A 17,618-nucleotide genomic window follows, 5' to 3' on the forward strand; every position below is an offset into this window, starting at 1 on the left:
GGTCTCGCATCAGCCCCAAATGCCTTTCAAAAAATGATGTCATTGATTCTGAAGAATCAACATGGAGTTCAGTGCTATTTGGATGATATTATTGTGTTTGGAAATACTACTGAGAAGCATGACAATAACCTACAGTCTGTACTAAACTGCATCAGCAAAGCAGGCCTCAGGCTCAATAGGTCCAAATGCAAATTTAGACAAACTGAACTCTCCTTTCTGGGGCATACAATTTCACAGGCTGGACTAAAACCTGATCCAGATCATATCCTGGCAATTTCAAATGCTCCTCCTCCAACAGATTTGCAAACCTTCCGTTCCTTCTTGGGTCTTACCTCCTGCTGTGCAAAATTCATTCCCAGTTATGCTTCTGTCATTGAATGTTACGAGAATTACTACGGAGAAGTTCAACCTTAGTGTGGACAACGGATGCACAAGTTAGTTTTGAAAGGGTGAAAGACTTGATTGTACATAGTCCAGTACTTGCATTATTCAGTCCCGCATTGCCCACAATTGTAACTACTGCTGCATCTGATTATGGACTTGGGGCTGTCCTCACACAACTTCATGAGGACAACACAGAGAGGACTGTTGCATTTGCTTCAAGGACACTAAGTAATGCTGAGAGAAAATATTCTACAGTTGAAAAAGAAGCACTTGCTTGTATCTGAGCTACTGAAAAATGGAGAACTTACCTGTGGAGCCACACGTTCAAGTTGCGCACAGACCACAGCCCTTTGACAACGTTGCTCACCACGAAAGGACTGGGAAGAGCAGGATATCGTATTGTTAGGTGGTCTGCAAGACTACTCTCTTTCAATTATGAACTGGAATATAAGCCTGGAAACAAAAATGTGGTAGCTGATTGCCTTTCTCGCCTGCCTTTGCCTTCACCAGATGGTCCACCGGAGGATGAGGATGTAGTAGTTGCGCTTATTACAAGCACTCTTACTGCAGTTACAAGAGAACAATTTCAAGCTGCTTGTTCAGCGTGTCCAATTCAACAAAAATTACGGGAATTTCTGACAAAGAGATGGCCCAGTAACCCTAAAAACCTTGACCCAGTTTTGCTGCCTTATTTTAGAGTTTGGGATGAACTTTCTTTGCTCGATGGCTGTGTGCTACAAGGTACACACCGGCTACTTGTGCCAGAAGAATTACAGTCAAAACTCATACACCTGGCACATGATACTCATCAAGGAATTGTCAGAACCAAATAATGACTACGGGATCTGTATTGGTGGCCAGGGATGGACTCTCAAACTGAAGCACTCATAAAATCCTGTGTCACTTGCCAAATGCATGATAAGACAGCAGTGACATGTACCCCTCCATTACAGCCTGTTCCTCTTCCTGAATCTGTATGGGAAAAAGTGGCGATTGACATTGTAGGACCCTTTGATACTGCTCCACTTGACTGTCATTATGCCATCACTTTAATAGACTATTTCAACAAGAGGCCTGAGGTGGCGTTTACATCGCAAATTTCTTCTGCTACAGTAATTAAGTTCCTCTCTTCAGTTTTTAGCCGGGAAGGTAACCCCAAAGAACTGGTTTCAGATAATGGTAGTCAATTTACTTCCCTGGAGTTTGAAACTTTTCTAGCAGAGAGGAACATTTTACACAGGAGGTCATCCCTATATTACCCTCAAGCCAATGGGGAAATCGAATGGTTTAACAGAAGTTTGAAAGAGAGTTTGCAAACAGCTAAACTGGAAGAGTGATTGTGGATGCCCTTCACTACTGATTTCTTGCAAGCATACCGGGCTACACGACATGCCACAACGCAAAGATCACCCACAGAGTTACTTCATGGGAAACAGATGACTACTAAACTGAACATTGCTGGATTGTTAAAGGCACGACCTGATACCCCACACAAGGATGATGTGAGAAAGACAGTTGAACAGAACCAAGCAAAAGTCTAAGGCTTTCACAGACAAACGGCGGGGTGCTAAGGAACCAAAGTTTGAGTGTGGTTCCTTTGTTAGAATACGAAAACCTGGACTCTTACGCAAAGGGGACCATAAATTCACAGCTCCTTTTAAAATCATAGAGAAGAAGGGACCTTACACTTATCGACTTTCTGATGGGCGGGTATGGAATGCTTCTTATCTTGCACCTGCCTATGCACCAAGAGGAGATTATGCCAACACCCAGTCTGCATTGGATAACTTCACTGTAGAACCAACACAACAAGACATTGCACTGGAACCAGGGCTTGAGAGACGGCCTGTCAGACTCAGACGACCACCTGCCTGGACTAAAGACTATGTTATGTAGTATCTACAGTGTTTTCAGTGTAATATTCTTGCCTACAGTATAGTGTCTTGTTTCATATTTGTTCCTGTGGTTAGAACAACAATGTTTATTTTAATTTGGAAAGTTTCTTAAGAGAGGAGGGAATGTGGTGTTTAGATGCTGCATGTGATTATTAGATCTGGGAGCACTGGCTGTTGGGAGTCTGAAAGGACAGGAAACAGGAAGGAGGGGGAAGGAGTTGAGGAGACTGGGAGAGTTACAGAGTGTGCAGCTACAGCTTGGAAAAGAGACTTCCACTGTAAATAAAGTTCTGTTGAAGTTGTTAATACTTTGCTTGGTGAATACAACAGGTCCCAATGACCAAGTAGCTAAATAAATGGAAGGAGGCAGGAAGTAAATGTAAGGGGACTGTTGACCCCTTACTACAACTCAGTGGGAGTGTTTTGCCAAAAGAAAGGGGAATGATCGATGGGAAATCAGGACCCTGAGACTGACAGTTTCCAGGACCAATGGGAAGAGGCCAATGCTCCAGGTCAGCCTGATTGACAGGGCAGGCAGGCTAATCAGGGAGTCATGAGGCCAGGGGGGTCCCATCCTCCGTGTGAGCTGGAATTGCCTGGGTCAGACAGAGTAGGGCGAGCTAGGGAGAAAGCAGGGGCCCAAGCTGAGCTGGGGAGCAGGGCCGTGCCAGATCCAGAGGGGCCAGAAAAGCATCCAGGAAGCAGGTCAGTGCTGGGAGCAGAGCCACAGAAGCAGCCCAGAGAACAGACCTGTGCTGGGAGCAGAGCTGTAGCAACCAGAGCCAGAGGGGCCAGAGGAGCAGCCCAGGGAGCTGAAGGCAGAGCAGCAGCTGTGCTGAGGCAGGGTGGAGCTGGAGCTGGGGCTGGAGCAGTCCGCAGCTGAGTGCGGTGAGCAGCTGGGGAGAGCGAGGGGGACCCTGGGCAGCGGGCCCAGCGCAGGGAGATGCCCCTGGCCAAGAGGCCTTGCAGGCCAGACTTGGCGGGGGATTGTAACCCTGACGGGGCGGGAATGACACTGGGAAGAAGGGTCCTGCCCCCTAGAGCCTGAGGGTGTGTGGCCACCACCAGAGCAAGTGTCCAACCCTGCAGCATAGCCAGGGCCTGGGATGTGTGAGGGACAGACAGTGAACTTCCCTGACATTCCAGAGACACTGGTTGTGACGTCCCTGTGCCACAGAGCAGGGTTATGTGCTTTCCTTTAACCTTTCCCATTTTTTCCTTATTTTTTAATTGACTGCTGTTTAATAAATTGTATTTTCTTTGAACTATATGTAATGATCAGTAAGTTGGGGAAGCATCCAGTGATCACGACAAGGTTGGGGGTTGAGCCCGCCAGGAATCCTGGGCTCAGCCTTGTTGGGTTTACAAGGACTCTGCCACACAGGAGAGTGGAAGGAGAGCCCTTGAGGTCAGGCAGGCCTCTGGGTAAAGGAAGTGGGAGATCCCTCAGATTGGGAATTGGTGTGGATCCCTCAGATTGGGAATTGGTCCTGCTTTGAGCAGGGGGTTGGACTAGATGACCTCCTGAGGTCCCTTCCAACCCTGATATTCTATGATTCTTTCGCCAGCCCATTTCACCATGGTAGTGTATAAGCCAGGAAAGTTCCCCACAATAGCAGGACCATTCCCCAACTAACATAAAGGTGCTAACAAAACAATATGAAAGTACTAAAGGACGAGTGGGCATTACTCATGGAGGTCTGAATAACACATTTTGATGTCTGTGTCATTTCACATTTGCCCAAGACTTTGCACATATATACTCATGATTTTGAAGATAGAAACAGTGAGTCAGGGAAAAGCTTGAATCAAAGTGAATGTGAACTAAGTAGAAAGAAATAATTACAGTCATGAATTCATGTCATGGAAGGTGGTAAGACAGGGCAGGGTGAGCAACAGAAGCAGAGGAGGGACCTAAGGAGCAACTGGGTAAAATTGTGATGACCTGGTGACAAATAAAATGAAGGTTATTTATATTATCTTTAGCAGCTACATCTGGTGTTCACAGACGCTCCCATGAGAGTTTATTTAAATCTGCTGAGCACTGCCTGTTGATATTATTCTGCAAGAACCTGTGCATTATGTATGAGATAGCTGCACCTTGACTTAACAAGGTAAAATGCAAATGCTCCTCCATGACCGTGTATGAAACTGGTAGTACTGGTCTTATAGATTTTATAAGTGGAAGTCAGGGATAAAAGAGAGAGTTTGAATTAAAACACAGAAGTCATAATACTAGCAGGACAAACTCTCAATAGGGTTGCTAGAGGTCTGGTTGTCGGCTGGAATGCCCTGTGAAAAGGGACCCTGGCGGCTCCGGTCAGCACCACTGACTAGGCCATTAAAAGTCCGGTCAGCAGCGCAGCAGGGCTAAGGCAGGCTCCCTGCGCCACATGGCTCCTGGAAGCAGCGGTATTCCTCCTCCAGCTCCTAATGTGAAGGGGCAGCCGGGGGGCTCTGCGTGCTGCCCTCACCCCAAGCGCCAGCTCTACAGCTCCCATTGGCCAGAAATCGTGACCAATGGGAGCTGTGGGGACAGCACCTGTGGATGGGGCAGTGCACAGAGCCACCTTGCCGCAGCTTCACATAAGAGCTGGAGTGGGAACATGCCGCTGCTTCCAGGAGCTGCTTGAGATAAGTGCCATTGGGAGCCTGCACCCCTGACCCACCCTCCCGTGCCTCAACCCCCTGCCCCAGCCTGAAGCCCCCTCCTGCACCTCTCATTTTTAGCCCCACCCTACAATTCACACACCCCATACATAGCCCATAGCCCCTCCCACACCCTAACCCCCCCCTGCCTAAGTCCAGAGCCCCCTCCTACACTCTGAACCCCTCATCCCTGGCCCTGCCCCAGAGCCTGCACCCCCAGCTGGAACTGTCACCCCCTCCTACACTCCAACCCCCCGCCCCAGCCCCATGAAAATGAGTGAGTGAGGATTGGGAGAGCAAGTGACAGAAGGAGGGGGGATGGTGTGAGTGGGGGTGGGACCTCAGAAGTGGGGTAGGGACAGGGCCTCGGAGGAGGGGCAGGCAGGGGGTGGGGCAGGGGTGTTTGGTTTTGTGTGAGTAGAAAGTTTGAACATCTTGAGAGTTAGGGTTGCCGAGAAGCATCCAGAAATTGGAACCTGCATGCTAGAAATCTGGGCTAAAAAAAAATCTCAGAAGTTGCTTTCTTGAAAAATTTTCAGGTTCTTGTGGTGTTGGCTGAATCATAAATACCACGCGAATAGACTTTTATGCAATATTTCAGTGTTTCCATTTCTGATCCCGGCCCACCACAAGGTAATGCAGGAGTATAAGGAAATGCTAAAAAGAAGTGAACTTTTTCATCTCTTACTTCAGTTCATGCTTTGAAGAAAAATTTGGGTCAGTACTTGTTTTATCGAGTTTGTCTCTCAATCTTAGCCCAAGATACTGGTGCATAAATCAAATAAAGAAGAAAATCTAGGATCCTTAAAATGAAAGAAGAGCTAGATATGTGCTGAAGAAAGTCTGTTACCTGTATTTGTCTCTGAGAACTATTAGTTTTACATGGTAGGGAAAAAATTCACCCAAACATTTGTCCAAGTAGTGCAAGGTCTTCTCACTTCAAAGTGGGATTTTTTGTTAATCTGCTTTTAGAGAAGAAATGTTATGAGCCAACATGTATCATGATGTGTCAGTAAATTTGGAATACTGTAAAGTTCAGAGCTGCTTGAGTCATATGTTTTGGTTCAGGCCCATCTCTAGTGAGAAAGGCAGTCTTTTTCTGGTACTTCTCTGGTTACCAAAAGCAGTAACACCAGAAATCTGGAGCCAAGAACCTGTCATCATGAAGTTCTGCTCAGTTTTACTCATCCAAAAAATGTCCATGATCCAAAGTGTTGATTGCTTCTCTGAACTGACCTCCTGGCCCTTTTAAGTTTTGCCAATCACTACATAAAACTCTTAGACCAGAGTCAGCCACTTCCCACACAGATCCTAATAGCCAGGGTGACTCTGCAGCATCCTGCCGCAGTTTCCCTTTTCAGGACTCCTTAAATAAACCCCAACAGACCAAAGTACTTGACACATTCCCCTTTTGGGCCTCATCTAGTTGTATAGAATTCAAAACGAAACTCAGTTCTGGGGCTTCTACCCTTTTCCCAGGAGAGGATCCAAGCCTTCCAGCTTCACTCTCTGGCTGGAGTCTTGTAGGCCCTGAAGCCTCAGACTTACCTACAGCCTTCTGCTCTCTTTAGCTTCACTCTGCTACAGCTTCCTCTTCTTATTACCTGTCTCTCTGGCCCTTTTAAGAGACCAGAAACCCTCTATGGGTATATTTACACAGCCCAGGGCAGCAAGCCTCAATCAGCATACTGAGGGGCACTCTAAAAATAGCTCTATAGATAGCACTTTGAAGTTGTGGCTCAGGCCTGAAGCCCACCCTTCTCCCCAGGCTTCAGAGCCTGAGCCATAGCATCTACACAACTATTTTTAGCACAGTACATAAACCCTGCTAGACTAAGTCACTCAACCCAGACGGGGAGGCTCACTGCCCTGGGCTGTGTAGACCCACGTTAACAGGACCCATCAAGAGGCTGTTAATGAAGTGCACGTGGACTGGACCAATGCCTCTTAAAGGGTTAAGTGCACAAAGTGACACAGAGCACTATTACATGCAATGGCGTTCGAGTCACTTTTAACTTAATTGGTCAAGTCAGTTCCACAATCCACCAATGAGCTGTTCCATAGCTATGCTAAGATATGAAATAAGGTCCCAGCCCTGCAAACAAACACTTGCTTAATTTTTAGCACATGAAAAGTCCCATTGACATCATGGACACTACTTTCACCCTTCAGGATAAGCATGTAAGTGTTGCAGGATTGCAGCCTTTGGACAAATCTAAATTGTTTCTCTTGCAATAACAAACCTCTAAAAAAAGGGAGTTAATTTTGTTTTAAAAGTATGCTGGAGGTTAAAAGGATGCTCTGTATGAATATAATGAAAAATTCTCTTTCCACATCACAGAATCTGCTGGCAGAACTGGACAGTAATTGGAACACTTGTTGACAACCTCAGCAGAGGCGCCATGGACCTACCTCCTATTCTTAAAATGGACCCCTGTATGTTAGGGCTCAGGTACATAGGCTAGGTAGTATGAGGAATGTGCCCTGCTGCTGCCTATGCTGTGTGTGAGGTTTCTTCCCCTGAGAATGCAGAAAGAAATTCACTTTTCAGCATTGACCTTTTGGAAACTTTTTTACAAGTACAAGTTTCACTTTAAAGAACATTTGCTAGTGTTAATCCAGGGAGAAATCAAACACTCACAAATCAGGAATTAACAATTTATGTCTGTGTGGCCCCATCCCTTGTTTGCCACACACCATTCAAACTCTGCTCTGAATATGGAAATATCCATTTCCTCATTTGTATGGTGGTCATCACTCTCATATCTGAGTGCTTCACAGATATTAGTGAAGCACTCAGATACTTCCCAACACCCCAGTGAGATATTGAGGTTTTTCATATTCCAATTTAGCTTGGAAAAAGCGATCCATATTAAACATGCAAGCATGTTTTCTTTACCAAACTCTGCATTGATTTGCTTTGAGATCCATGAAGAATCTAAGAAGCTTTCAGGCATTACACGCAATTATCAAGCTGACTGCAAAGTCTAGAACAAAAATAAAAGATTACTTAGGTTCAGGGTGTTTCTTTGTCATCACTGTCCCTGGAGTCACTACGAATCAGCTAAATGCTGCATATGGTATGCTGTAAAAAAAGCACGATGACAGTTTTCTTCCAGTAGTAGGACCAGTGACTAATGCAGCTCTGCTGTATTTTGTCTCCCTTTGCTTTGATGAGTCACAAGGACTAGGTAATGGTGAACTCAGATCCTTTTCCGTCAGGGATTGATTTGAATACATGTTAATTTTTAAGGGCCGTATTCACTATAATCCGGATATTACATATTAAAGGAGGCGTACAAAATTACTGCTTTTAACAGTCTTTCCATCTGAAAAATAAATTTAGTGATAAGATGAAATCATTTCTTCTTGTTCAGAAAAATAGGAGGAGCTTATATATCAACTGCCCTCAATGACTTCAATAGGAATGTGGGGATTGAGTAATAGAAAGGATTGATCAGTCAGAGACAAATCTGCTCAGTACCAAGTATCTGGGTTGATGATCTCTGTGGAGGCAGAGGCAAGAACAGGTCATGCACTGGCAGCAGATCTGATCCTCAGGGCTTGTCTACATTACCCACTGGATTGACGGGCAGCGATCGATCCAGCGGGGGTCAATTTATTGTGTCTAGTCTGGATGCGATAAATCGACCGCCAAGCACTCTCCCATCGACTCCTGTACTCCACCAGTGTGAGAGGCGCAGACGGAGTCAACGGGAGAGTGTCAGCTGTTGACTTACTGCAGTGAAGACACCACAGTAAGTAGAGCTAAGTACGTCGACTTCAGCTACATTATTTACATAGCTGAAGTTGCGTAACTTAGATCGATCCCCCACCAAACCTCAGCTGCTACTGTCTTCATAGCCAAAGTAGCCTCCATGCTCTTTGCACCCCCACTCTTGATGGTGAAGCTGTATAGCAGCACACCCAAACCAATCATGATCCCCACCCAGCTCTACCACCTGACTTACGCAATTGCATTGACTGCCTCTTTGAAACTAGGCTATTGAGCTCTCTTATCTATCTCCCTGTACTCTGGGTTACCACATAGTATCTCAAAGTCTCACAAGCTTTAATGTATCTGTGCAACACACCCGTGAGAAGGTAAAGTGCTGTTATCCCCATTTTTCAGAAGGGGAACCGAGGCACAGAAAGACTAAATGGCTTGTCTAAAGTCACACAAGTCTGTGACAGAGCAGGGAATTGAACCCATGTCCCCCCTCTAGCATCCTAACCACTGGATCATCCTTCTTCTCTGCACCCCTCCTGAAATCCAGCACTCAAACATTGAGCCATGATTTTATAATCTCTGGAGTAATCTGAGTTCATAAACCAATGAATGGGTTACACCCATCCATGAAGGTAGTTTCCTATAACTATATAGGATTCCTATATATATATATATATATATATACACACACACACACACACACACACACACCCTTAGCAAGTATTCCAAGTTTATTTCAATACAAATTACTCCTAGGAATTTGAAATATTCTCCATTCTACATAACTGTTTCAGAAGATCACATGAGACAGACCCACTTGAATAGTAATTGTTTATATACAATAGGAGAGTTTTTCTAATGAGTTCAGTTGTCACAGTCCCTGGGTACACTGCCCTTTGAGTCGTTTTGCAGTCCCCCATGTCTCCACTTTTTTGGGTTGGACAACGTGGTCCAGTTGCTCTCCATGTGTGTCTTGGATTACAGGCCCCTGATTGTCAACCAGATTTAGCAGGCCCAAAAGACTTGATACCTTCCAGACATTTTCTTTGGAAGCCTGTGGACAGTAACAGCATGCAGTGACACAAAAGCAGCTTCTTTATTTTCCCAAAAGATGCATAGCACTTAGAGAAGTGAATTTAAAACGACAGGGACCTCATGTATGTTGTCTCACCCATGCTTGGCATTCTCCTCTGGCTCCTGGTTTGGGCTGACTTGGTCCCCAGGAAGAACGAGGAGCACCAGGGCTAAGTTACAGCCTGCTTGCTGTCGGCCTGCATCAGTCTGTAGCCACTGACAACGTCCTCCTCCCTGTGTAAAGGGCAGATCCTTTACAAAATTACTGTCGTTTGATCCCTGGATTTGGCAAACAGGCCTGTCACCAATATTGAGGCTGAGGAGTCCCCCTTCATGGCTATAATCCTGGCTATTGTGCTTGAGGGGAAGGTCTTTAAAGCAGAGTTTTACCTTTCCTGCCAGGTTTCTTTAACAACCCCTTTTGAGCTAATGATGCATTCAGGCAAAAAAATATCACATGGGTAACTATCAAAATGAATAAAAATGAATGAATTTAAAAAAATGAATATTTCCCAGTTCTCCACATGTCATCTGAAAAGCCAGTTTACATCATCTTAGAAAATGCTTCTGAAGAGACCATGAATATTAATTTCCCAAGGAAAGATGTATTAATATATTTTATAAGAGTCTGCACATGCATGCCATTGCTTTTTCTGGTAACCTGATGCCTTCCTAATTTTGAAAGTAAAATAATTGGGGCAGGGACTATGTCTTCTGAGCACACTGACTGTGTTTAGTAGGTAGTGCAGACAACAAGGTTAATTTGTAATAGTTTCATGAATGTGACCTATCAAGATACTCCAGACATTGCCATATTGGGTTATTACAATGTGGAAATGGACTGGTGCCATTTCATTGGGAGCTGTTGGGAAACAAGCAGGAAATGAAACAATGACAGAGAGAAGATCTCAGAAGAAAACAAGGTTCCTTAGAAGAACAATGGGTGGCCTATTAATTAGAAAGTGCCTACCTGAATCCAGGTTAACAGGCTTTGTTCCAGGTCTGATGCCGGAGATCAAAGGACACTAAACTGTTCAAAACCACTGCTGAGAGGGGGAGGGGAGGCATGAGTAGTCAGCAGTTGCTCAAGGGGCGACATTGCAGGAGCAACACCAAAAGAGAGAGGGAAAACTGAAGCAGGGCCAGCTGTTCGTCTCAGTCCATAAATAGAGGTCTGTCTGGAGCTTATCAAAAACTAACAAGGAAAGGATAAGATTTAGGTAAGACCTAGACATGTAGGCCTTTTGTTGTTTTAACCCTTTTCTTTGCTTTTTATGTATCTTTGGGTGAATAAATGTTCCCCTGTGAGTGCCTCAAAGTAAAGCTGTGTCTGAAGTAGACTGCACAGTGGTACCTGTGCACTTACCATGAAGGAACATTCCAGTAGCACTATGTAATCCAGCATGCAAGGAGCTCAAAAGTCTGCAGTGCAGGGGTATCATAGCACCAGTAGACGCCAGTACAGCCTGGATAAGCAGCACGGTGGTGGTAGAGAAGCCACAAGGCAAATTGCACATCTGCATAGCCCCAAAGCCACTGAACCAAGCATTGAAAAGATGCCACTGCCCACAACTGATGAGGATATCTGGCCACAACTTTTCAAAGCCAGAATCTTTACAGTCCATAATGTGAGGAATAGCTTTTAACACTTAAGCCTAAATAAATTGTCCAGCATGCTGATAACTGTTGCAACACCATTTGATTGCTACAGATGGCTGTGCATGCTGATGGGCATAAGCCCAGCACCAGAGGTGTTCCAGAGAAGACTCACCCAAGTGCTGGAAGGACTGCCTGGGGTGAAAATAATTGAAGATGATATCCTCATTGTAGGTAAAGGGAGTAAAGATACAGAAGCTTGACAAGTCCATGACAGAGAACTACATTTTTTCCTACAGTGATGCAAGGACAAGACCATGAAATTCAACCCAGGAAAAATGCAATTTAAACAGAGTGAGCTGACATACATTGCACATCTGCTCAGAGCAGAGGAATTAAAAAACAGATCCCAACAAGATCAAGGCAGTCAGAGACACATCAGAGCCAGTGGATGTGAAAGGGTTACAGTGCTTCATATGAATGATACATTTTCTGGCCAAATTCTGTCCACACCTGGTGCAGTAGCAGAACCCATACAAGGCAGGATATTGAGTGGGATTGGGCAGGTCCTCAACAGCAAGCATTTAACACAATGAAACTAATGATAACAGATGCCCCATCCTGAAGTACTACCAGCCAAGAGAGCCACTAATACATCTCTTTTGCAGGAGCAGCTGGTCACTTATGCCTGCAGGACCATGTCAGAGACTGAACAGGGGAATGTCCAAATAGAAAAAGAACTTCTGGTTCTGGTATTTAGAGTGGAGCAATTCCATCAGTACAGCTATTGCCCCCCAATAATAGTACAATCAGACCACATACCCCTGGAGATAATCATAGCAAAGCCCCTTTTTAGTGCACAAAAGAGATTGTAGCACATGTTGATGCACCTCCAGTGCTACCAGGTAGAGAGATCAGATTTTGTCCATGAAGATTACTGGCATTTGCTGACACCCTGGGCAGGGCATATATACCCAGAATCTGCTAGTTTGGGGAAAGAGGATCAGGACAGCAAATCCATTAACATACTGCACTATCTCCATTTCAACAGCACAGCTAGAGGATATCAAAGAGGCTACAGAAAAGGATGGGAGTCAAGAGAGAGATACTAGCAGAGTGGCCAGAAGACAAAAAAAAATTCTAGTAGGAGCAGAACCATATTATCAAATTAAAGATGAACTGAGCATCTAGGGTGCAATCATATTTCAAGGCGAGAGAATTTTTTTCTCTTCCACATTACACAATGTATGTCATGAAAAAAATGCATGCCTCACACCTGGTCATTGACAGCTGTTTTAGATGGGCTTCAGAGTGTGTTTACTGGACGGGAATGAATACACAACTCTGCTCCTTGACAGAAGGGTGACACCTACCAGTCATGTGATAATTGTCATCAGAAAGACTTTTATCATACAAGCTGCCCACCCGATGATAGGAAAAGGTGGCAGCAGACTTATTTACCTCCAATGAAAAGTAGTACTTGATTACAGTGGACTACTATTCAAATTTCTGGGAAGTCGATGCCCTGCCTAATACAAGAAGAAATTCAGTCATTGGCAAACGGATGGCCCACTTTGCAAGATATGACAGTCCGATCACTGTATTCACTGACAACATACCCTAATTTATCTCAGAAGAATTAAAGGAATTTGCACACAAATGGGAGTTTGACCACCACACCTCCTCCCCAGCATACCCACAGAGTAATGGTAAAACAGAATTAGCTGCGAAAACAGCTAAGTGACTGTTACACAAGGAAGTTTCTTCTGATTCAGACCCCTTTTTAGCATCTTTGGCACACAGGAATGTGTCATTACAGGTGTACCAAAATGCTCCAGTTCAGGCACTGATGGGACAAAGGTCCAAAATCCTGCTCCAATGAGATTAGATCTGTGCAGCCAAAAGGATGGAGATGCCGCTGAAAGATGACCAACAATCAGAGAAAGCAGGCACTAGAGAACAACTGGTCAGCTAAGGACCTACCAGTCTTGGATACAGGCACTCTTGTGATGATCCAGCCATTAGAGAGACACCATTATGAGTGGACTAAAGGAATCGTGAGGAATGCAGTGGTAACCAAGTCATATGAGGTGATGCAAAAGGAAGAGAAGACACTTACAAGCCAGCAGACACTACTCTAGAGAAAGCCTACAGAGATACAGAGATCATCCACGATCTCTTTCTCCACAAAGAGAAAGTTTGTTAAAGATAGGTGACAGTGAAACAGGTAAGTCTCTCCCAGGGTGGGCATCTGTGAAGAGACTAAACTATCTCGAAGACTATGTAGCTTGCTGAGTCTGTAATAAAGATGAGACTCCACCTCAGCAATGTGCTAGCAACCTCTGGCTGAAGGGACACAGGGCATCAATTATTTATTATAATGTAAATGTTAACATGTTGTTAAAATAGGGAAGCTGTATCATGATAAGTGGAACTAGAGTCAGATGACCCATGTTCCCTGGAGGGACTGGTATTGAGAGGACACCAGGAAAACAAGTAATATGGGGAGTTGTGCTGGTAGCAACTAGCCATGAAGACAGAGCAGTCCACTGGGTTTAATAAAATTTTACTTGTTGTGAATAAAACATCCCTTATGGCCCCCCAACCCCCAGGTTGTACAGGCTAAGCCACTAGTCCGTAATCTGGCCCTTAAGAAGCCTGTGGTTAATTGTTGACAAGGAACAGCTGTGTCTTGATGACTACGGCAGTCAGAGGAGGGTACATTGCTGACAAGTCACATTTTTGTTTGGGGGAGGGTTGATTTTATAAAGTAAATGTGTATGTGCTTAGGATTTTTCCCTTAGTTTGTATGTTAAATGTTTACAAAAGCACCTTCACCCCATGAGGGTGGGGAAAGCATTATAGCCCTGCAGCAGAGTCCAAATAACTGTCCTTTTCCTCAGGGCGGTATGTCCTAATGGTCAGAGTCAATAGGAACACCCTTCGATGCAGGGCAGTATGACCCAGTGGCCAGAGTCAGTGGGATTGCCCTTAGCCTTCGGGCAATATGGCCTAATGGCCAGAGTCAATAAGACCATCCTTCAGTGGGGTTCTATCTGAAACATGCTGACTCGGTTCCCGGTTTCACAACCAGATCAATGTTTGGTTCCCCTGAGGTACTTCCCACCCTGTCTTCCGGCTCTGTAGGCTGTAGGTCCTCTGGGTCTCCAGGGTAGTCGGCAGGTGATGCTCCTGATGACTCCTTCCCCTCACAGGCTTCCATAGCCTGGGTTTTGACTCTTTTGCCTGGGTCTTGGTGTGGCTGGACTCCGTGGTCTGGGGCTCTGACAGCTCCTGGCTAGGAGCCTGCAATACATGTCCTCTCTCCTCTGCGGTCAGAACAGACTGAACTGGGCTGCTCACTGTTATACTGAGATTCCAGTTGGAGCATGCCCAGCAGGGGCAAGGGGGCCGTATGGGGTTAAGCCCTTTCTGTCCAGTACGGGGCAGGTGTACCCCATCACACAGAATAGATGTGTCTCTACAAATAGAAAACAGACCACACAGGCATCCTGATGGAGATATCTACAATGCATAGTTATAGTTTAAAAATACAACTTAGTGCTATCCATTACTGGATCTCTGGATGGCAGCTGATCTCCTTGATGAACAACAAGGATAGAGAGAAGCCCTTGGCCAAAAGCATTTTTCAAGTTTGTAAAGTGAACATTTTTATAGAATGAGCAAACCAAATGGCCTTTTTACCCTTGATCCAGACCAGAATTTTCATTCTGTTTCTATGTGAGCCCTGAAGCTGTGAAAAAAAATGCCTCATCAGCATCATTTAGGTTAATGTCAGAAGAAATTAATCATTAAAAAGCTGTGACTGCAATAACTATGCCATCTCTGTCGGGGAAAGAAATTAAGGCATTCCCCTCTGTCCAATGGTCACTCTGTGCACAAGGGGACTAGATGTATTTAGTGGAAATAGATCTTTCCTGATATGGTAAGGCTGGAGGAGATAAAGAAATTCAGAACTCTGTTTTCTCTCTCGTATGTATTAAGAGGAAGAAATTGGATGCAGTTGCCTGCTAAAAGCTACTCCATACGTTATAATACTATATTAATACCTGTCTATTAAATGCAGCGATAAGTACTTGCAAGAGTAACTTTTTGTTATTTTTAAAGGTTCATTTTTCCCCTTTGTGCTGCCACTGCCACTAGCAGAGTAAGTGTAGAGAGAACATCCCCTCAGGAAAGGAGTAGTTTTAAATTAACTGAAATGCACTATGGCTTCAATAGACCTATTAAAGGAACATTTATTTTCCACCTTCAGCTTCATGAACTGCTAACTCACACCAGACTCGGATATCAAAATGCAACATTTATAAACAGAAAGATGTGAGATAACCTTTTTGCACCTCAGTATTAGAAATCTCTTTCTTTATACTCCACTCATTACCACTTTAAAGGAGTGTCTTACAACATTAAAAAAACAAAGGTGTATAACTTTGTGGCTTAACTTTCTCTCTCTCCCCCTACCCATTAAAGCCCAGTTCAGCAAAACCTTAAGCATATGCTTAAGGGCTTTGCTGAAATTGAGTGTGATGGGGTGGGACTCACCACTGCGGTGCCTCCTACTGGCTGTCTGGGGAATTAGCTCTGCACCCTCTTCTGGTGGTGTCTCACCCACCATCACCTCTGCTTCTGAACCCATGTCACTCCCAGGACCACAGTGTCCTCTTCATAACACTGCCCTCCAGCTGTGCCACACTCTGTGTTCTCCCCTTCCTGGGGACCTGCAATCTCTGCCCAACCACTTCCCTCAGTGGCAACTGCAGTCCATTGCCCCGGGGCCATTTCCCATCCGGCTCCAGCACCGTCTTCTGCCCTTACCTTAGGGCCTCAGCCTGCAGGCCCCAGCAGCCATCCAGGAGCTCTCGCTAACTCCCTGGTCCGCACTTGCAGCACTGAATTGTCCCAGGTGCTGGGGCTTCTTCCCTCTGCTAGGAACCTGGGCTTCTCCCCTCAAGATCCAGTCAGCTACTGAACTCTGCTCTGCCTTGCAGCCCTTCTTATATGAGCCTGCCGGGCTAGGATTGGCTGGTCCTCTCAGCCCCTTTCTAATTGGGCTGCCTCCGGCGCAGCCTCCCTAGTGCTGCTTTTAACCCCTTTTCTGCCAGTGAGGGGCAGCCGCCCAATCATAAAGCCAGTGCTTTTAATTAAGGTTTTAAATAGGGCTGTCGATTAATCGCAGTTAACTCACATGATTAACTCAAAAAAATTCATCGTGATTAAAAAAATATATCACCATTAATTGCAGTTTTAATCGCACTATTAAACAATAGAATACCAATTGAAATGTATTAAATATTTTGGATGTTTTTCTACATTTTCATATATATTGTATTCTGTATTATAATTGAAATCAAATGTATATTATTTTTAATTATAAATATTTGCACTGTAAAAATGATAAACAAAAAATTGTATTTTTCAATTCAGCTCAATTTCACTGTAGTGCAATCTCTTTGTCATGAAAGTGCAATTTACAAATGTAGATTTTTTTTTGTTACATAACTGCACTCAAAACCAAAACAATGGACTGAGTGGACTTGTAGGCTCTAAAGTTTTACATTGTTTTATTTTTGAAAGGAGTTATTTTTTGTACATAATTCTACATTTGTAAGTTCAACTTTCATGATGAAGAGATTTCACTACAGTACTTGCATTAAGTAAATTGAAAAATACTATTTCTTTTATTTTTACAGGGCAAATATTTATAATCAAAAATAAATATAAAATGAGCACTGTACACTTTGAATTCTGTGTTGTACCTGAAACATCCAAAAATATTTATATAAATAGTATTCTATTATTGTTTAACAGTGAGATTAATCGCGCTTAATTTTTTTAATCCTGCAATTAATCATAATTAATTTTTTTAATCGCTTGACAGCCCTACAACAAACCCATCCTGTCATCACTCTATTGACTCCCCATAGAATATTGCATAAAGTTCAAAAATTTCAGTCTTTATCTTCAAGGCCCTTAATAGTTTTAATCCAGGATCTCAAACAAACCTCACACATTTGGATGAAGATTGTGGTCATTAACTCCATTTCTGTGGTACAATTAAATTATTCCCTGCAAGGGTAAAGCTTGGTTGTGTGTGGGGCTGAGCATCATCAGGGGCAGATCTAAGATTCTGGAATGAACTCCATTACATAATGTGCTAAGAACTAGGTGAAACCTCATTGCTTTGCACTGTAAGTGAAGAGCACATTTCTTTGACCTGGTCTTCACTAAAGAAAGCTCATAGCACATACAAAACAAAACTAAGAGTTTGG

At 44.2% G+C, this 17,618-nt stretch overlaps 1 protein-coding gene across 5 annotated transcripts in view; it reads right to left on the reverse strand.

Moving 5' to 3' along the window:
• The window catches only part of LOC122174562 (uncharacterized), a 29,444-nt gene extending 13,134 nt beyond the window's left edge, over nt 1-16,310 (reverse strand). Inside the window, exons 1-3 of one of the 5 annotated variants that reach the window (XR_010596709.1) lie at nt 16,165-16,310; nt 9,830-14,809; nt 5,152-9,712 (exon numbers count right to left, since the gene is read on the reverse strand). The gene's annotated coding sequence lies outside the window, so the exon portion shown is untranslated. Of the gene's footprint in view, nt 1-5,115; nt 14,810-16,164 lie in introns of those variants that run through there. The other 4 variants (XR_010596708.1, XR_010596706.1, XR_006176591.2 and 1 more) reach the window with 4 other exon arrangements.
• Nucleotides 16,311-17,618: the final 1,308 nt, after the last annotated feature.

This window comes from Chrysemys picta, chromosome 1 (genome assembly GCF_011386835.1).
Source record: "Chrysemys picta bellii isolate R12L10 chromosome 1, ASM1138683v2, whole genome shotgun sequence".
NCBI lineage: Eukaryota > Metazoa > Chordata > Testudines > Emydidae > Chrysemys > Chrysemys picta.